At 38.2% G+C, this 13,069-nt stretch overlaps 1 protein-coding gene across 5 annotated transcripts in view; it reads left to right on the top strand.

Annotated features, from left to right (window-relative positions):
- SUGCT (succinyl-CoA:glutarate-CoA transferase) overlaps positions 1 to 13,069 on the top strand; it is a 692,355-nt gene that overhangs the window by 57,391 nt on the left and 621,895 nt on the right. The gene's annotated exons all lie outside the window — the stretch shown is intronic.

Below are 13,069 nucleotides of genomic sequence, written 5' to 3'. Positions count from 1 at the left end.
AGATTCTGTGAAAGTGTGTTTGAATTCTTTTTTTTTTAAGATTTATTTTTTTTTTGTTGGAAAGGCAGATTTAGAGAGAGAAGGAGAGACAAAGAGAAAGATCTTCTGTTCGTTTGTTGGTTTACTCTCCAAGTGGCCACAATTGCCAGAGCTGAGCCAATCGAAAACCAGGAGCCAGGAGACCGGAGCCTCTTCCGGGTCTCCCACTTGGGTGCAGGGTACCAAGGCTTTGGGCTGTCCTCGACTGCTTTTCCAGGCCACAAGCAGGGAGCTGGATGGGAAGTGGAATAGCGGGGACACGAACTGGCATCCATAAGCAGTCCGAGCACATGCAAGCGGAGGACTTTAGCCACTAGGCTACCGCGCTGGGCCTTGCATATTTGAATTCTTAATTTGAGGAGAAATTCTGCAATTCATTTTCTTTAATTTTTTTAAGATTTATTTATTTTTATTGCACAGTCAGATATAGAGAGGAGGAGAGATAGAGAAGAAGATCTTCCATCCGATGATTCACTCACCAGTGACTGCAATGGCCGGAGCCCAGCAGATCCTAAGCCAGAAGCCAGGAGCTCTTCTGGGTCTCCCACGTGGGTCAGGATCCCAAGGCTTTGGGCCATTCTGGACTGCTTTCCCAGGCCACAAGCCAGGAGCAGGATGGGAAGTGGGGCTGCGGGGATTAGAACCGGCACCCATATGGGATTGATCCTGGCGCATTCAAGGCGATGATTTTAGCCACTAGGCCACCATGCTGGGCCCTGCAATTCATTTTCATCATATCAATGTGATCAGTATTTTCCAAGATTTAGGATTATGTGTTTATGTGTGTGCATTTGTGTTTGTGTTTGTGATTCTGAATGTTTTTATTCAATTGCAGCAGGATGTGTTGGCATGGTCATTAAAGCTTTTGTGATTATGCAATCCATTTGGATGGTGATAGTTTTGAAACCAAACTTGCCATTTTCTCTTCTGTCAGGGAGGGCATTTGGCTTAATGGTTAAAGTGCAGCTTAAGAGGTCCACATCCCGCCATGGAATTCCTAGGTTCAAGTCCCAACTCTGTTTCTGATGGAATTTTCCTGCTAACATGTACTCTGGGAAACAGCAAATGATTACTCGAATACTTGGGTTTCTGCCACTGTTGGCTGTTGAATGGTCCATCCCTAGCTGTTTGTGTTTGGTTGAGGATATTATTGGATGGGAGATCTCTTTGTTCTCTCTAAATAATTGAATGAATGAATGAATGAATGAATGAATAAATAAATATTATAGGTAGGAGAGTATCTTAGTACTTAATCAACCTAACTTTTGTCATTCCTGTAAAAACTTTGAATTGTTAATTTGTCTGAAGAATATCATAGGTATGCATGAAATTATAATATACAAAATATGTAAGCTAAATGTCAGTTAACGAAGTTCACATGTCTGTCTTGTGTCATGCTAACTAGTTGAGAAAATGAAACACATGCGTGTAAAGCAATTGTCAGAGTAAAATTTTACATCTTAGCATTGTGGGATTAGATAAGTCATAAAGAAGATATTACACTTTTTTTGTAAGTATGTTTTGTCTGTCACAGACTACTGCTGGTCTTATGAATTTATTTATCTTTGATGACTAGGGACAGGTGCTTTTTAGCATTTTATTTCAGACACTTTATGTACTGTGTATTTAATCAACCAATTTTGAGATTGTCTAAGCTAAAAAACAAATATTAAGGGTTATCGATGTAGCAAAACAGGTTAATCAAATGGTATTTCAGCAATATATAAATTGTTAATATTCATGTAACTTTTTTGGTAAAGTATAACTCATAATAATGAGTTTCAGCAGTTAATTCATAGAATCACAAGACTGTTTGGCCTTGGGTGTAATTATCAGTGTCTCATTTTTCTCAATTACTTCCTAAAAATAGTGCAATGAAATAATTTTGTTCCTGTGAGATTTAAATGAGATAGTATTAAAGTACAAATCCAGTTCCTGGTATATAGGAAGTACTCTGTGCATGTTAATTATTATCCTTATTAGTTTTGATATCACCCTAGCAGTTATGCTAAGTTGGCTTGTAGGTTTTTGCTGGCTGGTTTCTTGCATTATAATTTATGCAGATTTCATATTGGAATACTGATAAGGTAAGTTTTGTAATCTTGCATGTAGAAAGGTCTGTAGATTTTAAGTCAGAAATACTGTATCTTTACTGTGACAGGCGAAAAAAGTAAAGCAAAATAAATATGACTGAAAATCTAGATTCTTATATATATGATTAAAGGAAAAAATCCTATTAAATTGATGGCATAATTGTGGGAAATTTTAAGATTACAAAGATATCTTATAGTGCTAGTAGAAGAGGTTCAGTGAAAAACTAAAAAAATCTGTAGAATTTTAGTTTTCATGTAGTTATTATAGTAGAGGTAAGGAAATATATAACATTGAAAATGTTGACAAAGCACACACACACAGACACACAAAGCTTAAAACACCTGCTAGAGAACTGACTTATGTTTGAGTGAATCCTGTGAAGTAGGCAAGGACTAAGGATCTCCAGAAGAGATAATGGAGAAGCAGACTGAGGAACTGCAGACGTGTGGGTTAGTACTAGTTCTGTGTTGATTGGCCTGTGGCTTTGGGCAAGTCACTTAACTATCTCTCATTTTCCTAATCTGTAAAGCAAGAAATTTTGTGCCGCATCCATTCAGTTCAAATATTCCTTTTTGTATTCTACATATAAAAAAAATTTTGTTGAAAATGAAAGTAATAAATTTATGTTGGTGCAAGTGTATATGAAATTAACAATACAGCTTTACAGTTCTTGGAAAATGTGCATCTTGAAAAAATAGATAGGTTTTTATCTTCAGATTTAAGGATATTTTTATTGATTTGAGAGAGATAACAAGTGAGGGAGGGAGAACAGAAGGAAGGGAAAGATAGGTAGAAAGATAAATACTTAGAAAAATATTCCAAGGAAGAGCTCCTATCTGCTGGTTCACTTATCCACTGCCCACTATATCTCTGGGCCACAACTGAGTTTGGGAATTGGGAACTCAGTTGAGGTCTCCCCCATATACATAATAGTGACCTAATTACTTGAGCTATTTTCTCTGCCTCCTAGTTTCCTCATTTACAGAAAGCTGGAGACAGTAACTGGAGTTGAAAGCTGAACCCAGGTACTCTGATACGGATATGAATCTCTAACTGCTACAGCAAACATTCACCCATAAATTTACATTTTTCCCTTTTCTTTGTGAAAATTATTTTTTTTCTTTTAAAATGATTTATTTATTTTACTTAGAGTCAGAATTACAGTTTTTTGTTTGCAGTGGTCAGGGCTTGGCGGATCCAAGGTTGAAAGCCAGGAACTTCTTTGGGGCTCCCATATCAGTGTAAGGTCCCAAGGACTTCAGCCGTCCTTGACTGCATTCCCAGGCCATAAGCAGGGAGCTGGATGGGAAGTGGAGCAGCTGGGACACAAATTGGCACTTATATGGGATCCTAGCACTTTGCAAGGTGAGAATTTAACCAATTGAAGCATCGTGCTAGGCCCCAATTTATTTTTTTCTTTCTCTCTATTATGGTTTTGTAATTTGAATTAAGGGCCACATGAAGTATAAATTATTGTAATTGTCTTTTTATTTATTGTTTCTTCTTGATCTGTTTTTTTCCTTAAAACTTGTTTAAAAAGGAATTCATTTGTCATAATTTTGAATTTTATTAATTACATTTCCATGACATTTATTTATTTTTATTTTTCCTTGTAAATCTTAAGATCTTTGGCTCACGAAGATTTAAGTTTGACTTTTCAGTTATAAGTGAAGTGCTTGGTACATTGATTAATACTTGGGGGGCCCGGTGCAGTAGCCTAGTGGCTAGTCCTTGCCCTGCATGAACCGGGATCTCATACGCACAGTGGTTCATATCCCAGCTGGTCCACTCCCCATCCAGCTCCATGCTTGTGGCCTGGGAAAGCAGCCAAAGATGGCTTAAAGCCTTAGGACCCTGCACCCATGTGGGAGACCCGGAAGAAGCTACTGGCTCCTGACTTCAGATTGGCTCAGCTTTGGCTGTTGCGGCCACTTGGAGAGTGAACCAGTGTACAGAAGATCTTTCTCTCTGTCTGTCCTTCTCTCTGTAAAATCTGCCTTTCCAATAAAAATACATAAAATTTAAAAAAATCTTAAAAAAGAGATACCACTTGGGGTGGTGTCTTTATCCCGTTTCGGAGGCATCTGTGTGTCCTGTGTCTGCTTCTTATTCCAGCTTTCTACCAATGTGCACCCTCAGAGGCAACAGTGATAGCGCAGTTACTTGGATCTTATCAGCACATGAGAGACTTGGATTGAATTCCTGGATCCTACTTTTGGCCAGGCTCAGCCCAAGCTGTTGTGGGCATTTGGGGAATAAATCAGCTGATGGAGGATCATTGGCTCTTGGTACAAAATCAAGGGACACAAATTAAGAGCCGTACTATAAGCAAACAACTCCATGGCTAAGAAAGAACTTGTAAATACAGTCTTCTTTAAAAAGCAGGGAAGAACCTCAAATACCTTTCAATAAACCCACCAGAGACATTGAAGACATCTATGACAAAAGTTACAAAACATTGAAAAAATAGAAGAAGACATTTAAAAATGGAGACATTTACCTTGATCCTGGCAGGATCGACTTCATAAAAATGTCCATAGTATCAAAAGTAATATACAGATTCAGTGGAATTCTAATCAGAACAAAAGTTCATCTGGAAACAAAAGAGACCACTCTAACAGCCGGAGTTATCCTGAAGAATAGAAATGAACTGGAAGAATCAGTTCCAGACCCAAGGGCAGTGGTCATCAAGAGTCTTGTACTGGTAGAGGAATCGAGAATAAGATCAGCAGAATAGAATAGAAGCCCCAAAAGTGAGCCTGCACTTGTGCAACCAACTAATCTTTGACAAGAAAATGGAAAATAACCCAAGGAAAAAATTGGTCTCTTCAACAAATGTTTTTTGGGACATTTGCTTAGCAGTGAGAAGCAAGACCTCCACCTGTTACCTTACATGAAAGCCAGCTCTTAAGAGGATCAAGAACTTAAATTTCTACCCAGTAACTAAAAAGCTATTAGAGGAAAACATGGAAACTACTCTGTAAGATATAGGCATTGGTAAAGACGTCTTAGAAAAGTCAACAAGAGCACAGGCTCTCAAGGCCAAAATAAACAAATGGAATTACAGCAAACTAAAAAGCTTCTGTACAACAAAAGAAATGACCAACAAAGTGAACAGAAATGGGAAAAAGAACAAAGAACAGAATGGGAGAAAATCTTTGCATGCTACACAACCCATAGGGGACTAATAACCAGGATTTACAAAAAGCTCCCGAAACTCAAGGAAAGCAAAAACAAAACAAAGCTAAATAAAACAAAACAAAAGACTGTGTTAAGAAATGGGCAAAGGAAAAGAGCAGACATTTTCCACTAACATATTGGTCACTCAATACCATATCAATTAACTTCATGATGTTGTAAATTGTTGTTGAAGTTGTGTTGTGGCTTTTCATTGGAGGGGATGATATTCTGCCAGCTCTACTTTCACACCAGTGATGGTCTGCCAATGAAAGTGTTGAATTTATGTGGACAATAAGATGCTGGACTCTATGCATGATCGCAATGAAGGAATTATGACTGGATATGAACTGTACTACTGCAACAATGTGGAGGAATCCAACATGGGGGGAAGGGCTTGGGGGAATCCCAGAACCTATGAAACTGTCATAAACCAAAAAAAAAAAAAAAAAAAAAAAAAAAAAGAAACACTTCAAATTGACTATTGGACATAGGAAAAAATATTCAGGCTCCCTAGCTATTAGGGAAATACAAATAAAATCCACATTGGGATTCCACCTACTCCAGTGAGATTGGCCTACACTGGGAAATCCACTAACAACATCTGCTGGTGTGGATGTGGGGAAGAAGGTACCCTCTGCTGGTGGGACTGCAAGGCTAGTTCAGCCACTATGGAAGTCAGTATGGAGAGTGCTGAGACAACTGAAATTTGAACTGTGTGAGCTAGCTAGCCCACTGCTGCAAATATATTCAAAGGCAATGAAATCTACATATGAGAAAGTGACTTGCAGCCCTGTATTCATAGCAGTACAGTCTACAATAGTGAAGATATGGAAACAACCCAAATGCCTGTTGAAAGAAGCTGGGGGAGAGAGAAGGGGAAATCCCTGAGCCTAGGGAACTGCATCATGAAAAGTAATTTAAAAAAAAAGGAAAATAAAAGAAACCGTGGTACATCTACTCAATGGAATATTTCTCAGCCATTAAAAATAATAAAAACCTACCATTTGCAACAAAATAGTCCCAACTAGTGATCATTATGTTTAGTGAAATAAGCCAATCCCAAAAGGTCAAATATCGTATGTTCTCCCTGATATAAGGCAGCACTCATGGAAAATATAAAACAGATAGTTGTATAGGTAAATACACACACACATATGTATGTATATATGTTCTTAAGATGAACTGTATAATTGAGACTAGCATATGGGAAGTTTAGATATGTCGCGGTATGCATCTCTACTTCCAAATAAAAGAACTTGATTAAAATTGTAAAATATACCTTGATAATATAATATTAGATCTTTCACCAATGCCAATACCTACAATGCACTTAAATAACAATGTTGAACTTGTGATTGTTGCTGAAGGAATATAATATTGTAATAATACAGGGAAAAATGATGATAGGGATGGGGAGAGTTGGGGAGGGAGGGAGGAAGGCAGAAGGGAGAATTGTTGTAGCTGCAAAACTGTATTATGGAAAATAGTAACAAAAAATACCAAAAAAAGGAAAAGAACTCTGGCTCTCTGCCTTTCAAAAAAATGTACTTCATAGAAAGTTGTGTGTAGTTCTGCTGGAGGACAAGTAGTGACTGGGTATTTCTATTATAATGTTATCTGCCATTGATGATGACTACTTAGATCTGCCAAGTTGTTAAAAGTTACAAAATTGATTGGGATACTCTGATAAAGGGAATCTTTTTCTCACCAACAATTTAATTAACTTGAAGTATGGTTGATTTAGTAAAAGCAGGATGGTCATAATGATGATTATATTCTTTACTATCGTCTAATGGTGCATGATAAGGGGTCAGGGAAAGCCTATCCTAGAATGTATGTGTAAGGTCCCATCATTGGTGCTAGGCAGCTAGTTAAAGGCCAGAGGGAAGAACAGTTGAGATAGTGCAAAGGCCCCATAGTGCGAATGAACTGTGGTGCTTTCAGAGAACACTGCAAAGGTCAGGGGGACTCAAGGTATAGCAGCGGGAAATTGATGAGCTGGGTTGTGGTATAGTGATGCTGGCTCAAGTTCTGGATTTTTTTTTTTTTTAAATCCAACTCCCTGTTAATACACCTGGGAAAACAGCAGAATATGGATGAAGTGCTTGGACACTACTGTCCATATGGGAAATCCTGGCTCTTAAGGATTTATTATTTTTATTAGAAAGGCATACTTACAGCGAGAAGGATAGCTTTTTCATCTGCTGGTTCACTCTCCAGAAAGCCACAAGGACCAGAGCTGAGGCAATCTAAAGCCAGGATCTAGAAACTTCTAGGTCTCTAAGGTGGTTGTGGGGGCCTTCTACTGCTTTCCTGAGCGAGTCACTATCAGGGAGCTGGATGGGAAGTGGAGTAGCTGGGACACAATGTGAACTGGCACTCATTAGGGATGACACAGGTGGGTCAGGCTCATCAAATTAATAATTAAATAATTTTATAAAGATTTGTGCATTTTTATTGGGAAGACAGATTTATAGAGAGGTGAGATAAAGATCTTTCATCCGCTGGTCCACTCCCCAAATGACTGGAGTTGAGCTGACTCAAATCCAGGAACCAGGAGCTGAGTCTCCCTGGTGGGTGCAGGATTCCAAGGACTTGAGCCATTCTCTGCTGCTTTCCCAGACCTTAAGGAGAGTTAAATGGCAGGTGGAGTAGCCTGGACATTAATTAATGCCTAGATGGGATACCAGCACTTGCAGGCAGATGGTTATGCTGTTGAGCCACCATACTAGCATGTAACCTCCAAAGGGATGAATGAATGTTGCTGAATAGTGCATTCTACACTGTGGCAGGTGTCATAGGAGTTATGGAAAACAAGTGTCAGTGATTGCTCCTATTTATGAGCTCTTAAGTAGAGGAAATAAAGCACAAGGTTAGATACCATTAAGAAAAGCAAAGAGTGAATCCAGGTCTTGACAGTCTAGATCATATGGTGTTCAGGTAAGTATGAAAGTTAAGGAGGGAAATGTATCAACTTCCTCCTACGTTTTTACTGAGGTTTGTCTTAGGTTCGTGTTACAGTCAATGTTCATTGAAGCCACAAGATGGCGAGGTTGCTCCTTAAAATAAATGAACGTGGTCGCTGAGTGGAGACATAGCAGGAGGGCAAGAGCCAGAGCCTGTGTTCCTTGATTTTGTGTGAACTACTTAACTTTTTTGTTTCCATACTTGAATATAATAGAACTAATATGTTTAATTATTTCCTCTTTAATTTAGAGTTTAATTAAAGTTGGTTTTGGAATTGTAAAGCTAAAAATAAAAAGATTCTCTGGATTACATTATTACCATTTTTCTTACCATTTATCAGGTCTTATTAAATTATCAAAAAATTAGTTAATTTTTACCTTGCCAACATAATAATGTTGGTTTTCTGCTTTAATACTTTGTTTATTGTTGTGGATTTTTGTTAATAGTAATGATAGTGCTCAAATAGTTTAGTGGTGAAAATGTATAAAATATTTTGGACTGATTTGAGAACTGTATCAATTAACTGCACAGTTTGAAGCATAAAATATTTCCATTTTTATGGATGAGTAAGCAATATAACTTTAGTGCTTAAAATACGTGTTTCTATCATTTAAAAATAATGCAGTTTTCCTTTTGTTCTCAATAGGTTCTAATTAAGTAGAACTTGAAATCTGACAGGAAAGAGCTGGCATGGATTGGCTCATGCCTCGCTGGGTGGGTCACAAAGATTAGTTTTACTCCTCACCATGGTGTTGAGGATTTTCCTGCACACCCCCCCCCCAAAAAAAAAAAAAATGTTCTGCACCTAAAATGTTGACATATATCTTGTTAGAGTTACAAGCCAGTCTGGATTATCCTAAAATCTGCCAAGATCAGCAAAATTTTACTTCAACACAACAACTGGCTAAATACTAAGATGAAATGGACACGAAACAGCTGAATGGTGCCTTATGGCCATTTTAAGGTATAGAGCAGCCGGTCCTGTATATGAACTAAATTGAAATGTCAATGAGCTAATTATAGGTTGTGGCTAGGACTTGTTTTCCTTTTTTTTATTTTTTTTTTTTTATTTTTTTTTCTTTTTAATACACTGGTTACTCAAAACCATGTCAACTCCATAACATTGCAAATTGCTGTTGATGTTATATTGGGACTCTTAATTGACTGTGATGATATTCTGCCAGCTCAAGCTTCAGACCAGAAAAGGTCTCCCCAAGAAACTGTTCAACCAATCTGGACAATAAGTAGCTGGACTCTATGCTTGGTATATGTTTGCAATGAAAGAATCTTGATTGAATTTGAACTGTAATACTGCATCAAGGTGGAGGAATCCACCGGGGGGAGGGGAGGGGGAGGGAGGGGGGGATTCCCAGAGCCTATGAAACTGTCACATAATGCAAAATAATTAACAATAAAAAAAAAAAGATAAAAAAAAAAAAAAAAAAAAAGAAATCAATGAGCTAGAGGAAGGTATTTTTCCTCATGGTTAAGTCACTGGTTGGGCTGCCTGTGAGCTGTATTGACATGCCTGGATTTGAGTCTTGGCTCTGGCTCCTGCTTACAGATCCTTGTTAATGTAGACCCCAAGAGATAGGAAAGATAGGTCACGTTGTTGGGACCCTGGCACTCATACTGGAAACTGAGATTGGAGTTTTGGATCCTGGCTTTGACTAGGCCCACCTCTGATTCTTACAGGTATTTGGAAATTCAGAGAGCAGGCAGAATCCTTTTGTTTCTCTCAAAAAAACAAAAACAAAACAAACATCATCATCAACAACAAAAACCCAACAAATAAAAAAAGAAAAAAGAAATCTGTAAGAGAAATGTGAATACTTTCATTTTACAAATGTGAACTTGGAGATTCAGGGAAAATTAATGACTTGTGGAAGATAGAATGGTTGGCAGAGCTATAATTTGAACCTAGTTTTTTTGAACCTAGTTTTTTTTTGTTCCCCTCCCAGATTTCTCTCTCTCTCTCTCTCTCTCTCTCTCTCTCTCTTTTTTGCCATACTGCCTCCATTGAGAGTAGCTACTTATATTTTCCTTTAATAAGATTACTTCAAAATTTCCATTTAAAGTAATTATGGTGTTTGTGCCTTCTTTTTGTTGTAAGCAGAACAAAAGGGTATTTGTATCACAAGCAACTATGATGGTGCACTTTTAGTTAGCAAGTTTTTTTTTTTTTTTGAGCATATTTTCCTGCAGGACTTTATTGAGAAGATTTTATTTAAAGCTGTGTTGATAGCGAGGTGCCTCAGTTTGCCCTTATCAGATTTGTACCAGAAACACCTGAATGTCTCAACCTAGAGTGAAATGGATCCTAATCTTTTTCTTGATTTCTTATTGCAATAGCAAGTGATTCACAGGTTACACAGTATTCCTGCCCTTCACATAGTTTGAAATCATGTGCTGATAGCTGAGAAGTCTGGGCCAGAGTACCCTTTGCAGCTGCCTGGACATCTAGTCCCTAAAGATTGGCAAGAATTTCTGTATTGTTGCGTGGAGAAAATGTAGTTATGCTTTGTTTACTTTGATGCTCCCATCACATTACATTTTTACCTTTTGAAAGATTTAAAAATAGTTCAGAACTTATAAATTATGATTTTGAAATTGGCAGACAAACCACTTTTACCTCAATCAAGACATTTGAGTTTCCTTAAAGTTTTATTGTTCATGAAATCAGTTTATTTGGTCATAAATAATTATTGACATTGCAGATGGATGTATTTATTTATTGAAAAATTTTATTTTATTGAAAAGTCAGATATACAGAGAGGAGGAGAGACAGGAAGATCTTCTGTCCGCTGATTCACTCCCCAAGTGGCCACAATGGCCAGAGCTGAGCTGATCCGAAGCCAGGAGACAGGAGATTACTCCGGGTCTCCCACGTGGGTGAAGGGTCCCAAGGCCCTGGGCTGTCCTTGACTGCTTTCCTAAGCCACAAGCAGGGAGCTGGATGGGAAGTGTGGCCGCCAGGATTAGAACCGGCACTCATATGGAATCCCAGAACTTTCAAGGCATGGATTTTGGCTACCAGGCTACTGTGCTGGGCCCAGATGGATTTATTATATGTGCTCTCCATTTTTGTTTCTTTGACAATTCCTAGTAGCAAATGCAGCTGGGAAGGTGGGTTAGTGATTAGATCATTCTATCACTTGCCATTTTAGTTTCTTATTTAATTTAAGTTTTACAGATTGTTTCATTTTTAAGGCTTTATTTTCACTGAAGTTTCAGAATTTACAAAGATCTTCCCACTTACCAGTTCATTGCCCAAGTAGCTGCAATGGCCAGAGCCAACCCAATCCAAAGCCAGGAGCCAGGAGCCTCCTTTGGGGCTGCTATGCAGGTGCAGGGTCCCAAGACTCTGGGCTGTTCTCTACTGCTTTCCTAGGCCACAAGTAGGGAGTTGGATGGGAAGTAGAGCAGCCAGGACACAAACCAGTGCCCATATGGGATCCTGGCGCATGCAAGGCAAGGACTTTAGCCATTAGGTTACTGTGCCAGGCCCTATTTGTTTCATTTTGAGAAACGTAATTATTTTTTGTGAAGCAAGCATTAATTTATTCTTTGATAAACATTACTGAAACTGTTCTAGATAGTGTAGACACAGTTGAGGACCGAATGAAAAAAAGTTCTGAAGCATATATTTTGGTTAAGGGAAGTGACGAAGTAAACTGATAAACAAGTTCCATTTGAAGGAATTCTCAAAATGTTCATGAAAAATGCTTCTCATGGTAAAAATCTAGACATGAATATTACAGTTTACTGCACAAAATCAATGTTTTAATTCTGTTTTCATGAACTTTTTGAAACACTCATATTTGTGGTAAAAGGTTATGATTATGAATATAGTTGGGTAAAGGGATTAAAAATGAGTAGTGAGAGTATTCTTTTATAAAAAGTATTCAGGAAAGGTCTCTCATAAACAGATATTTGGGTGAAGCCCTGGAAGCCTGTGAGCTCTATGTATATGGCGTGAATTCAAAGCAGAACACATGAGGTAGTAGGAAAACTGGCCTTGGCCTTGTCCTCATCTCTCTAAAATGGGTATGTGAGAAATTTTAGCAAACTGGGTCACTCTTGGCAGATCATCAGGGATTTGGAAACAGATTCATGTGGTTTCTGTGATAACATTTGTTGTTCGGTAGTAAGCAATGGTATTGTGACTAGCAGGAGAAAATATTTGTAGTGTTTGTTTATTTTTACTGATTTAATTTAAAAGGGCAGGGGTGGGGAAGAGAAAGGGATGGAAGAAGCACGAGAGAATTATGTGTCTTGGCGATCTGAAAAAGCACTGTTGGGAGACAGCAGGTTTATTTGTGCTGCACCTTTTTAGTCTTCTTTCATTGTTATATTTTTTTGCATACTCCAGAAAACTTAAGGAATTTGTACATGGAGTTTAGGGAGGCATTGTTTTGCTTTGCCTTGTATCTTGTTCTGTACAGATTAAAGGTAGCAAGTGGTGATTGTAGTCTGTGGTGTTGATGATTCTAGCTGAGTAAGAATTGTTGGAGATGTTGACACATTGTGGAATTCATGCCTTGTGTATCAGACGAGGTGTTATTGATCTGATTTTTTTTATATGAGAATGTGAGCCTAACTTTGGGTTTACTTGCTTTTTTTTTTTAAGATTTTATTTTTTATTACAAAGTCAGATATACAGAGAGGAGGAGAGACAGAGAGGAAGATCTTTTGTCCGATGATTCACCCCCCAAGTGAGCTGCAACGGGCCGGTGCGCGCCGATCCGAAGCCGGGAACCAGGAGCTTCCTCTGGGTCTCCCACGCGGG

Source organism: Ochotona princeps, chromosome 20, assembly GCF_030435755.1.
Source record: "Ochotona princeps isolate mOchPri1 chromosome 20, mOchPri1.hap1, whole genome shotgun sequence".
In the NCBI taxonomy this organism is placed as follows: domain Eukaryota; kingdom Metazoa; phylum Chordata; class Mammalia; order Lagomorpha; family Ochotonidae; genus Ochotona; species Ochotona princeps.
The sequence above is the reverse complement of the archived record's forward strand: the minus strand, read 5'-3'. Positions and strand labels throughout refer to the sequence as shown.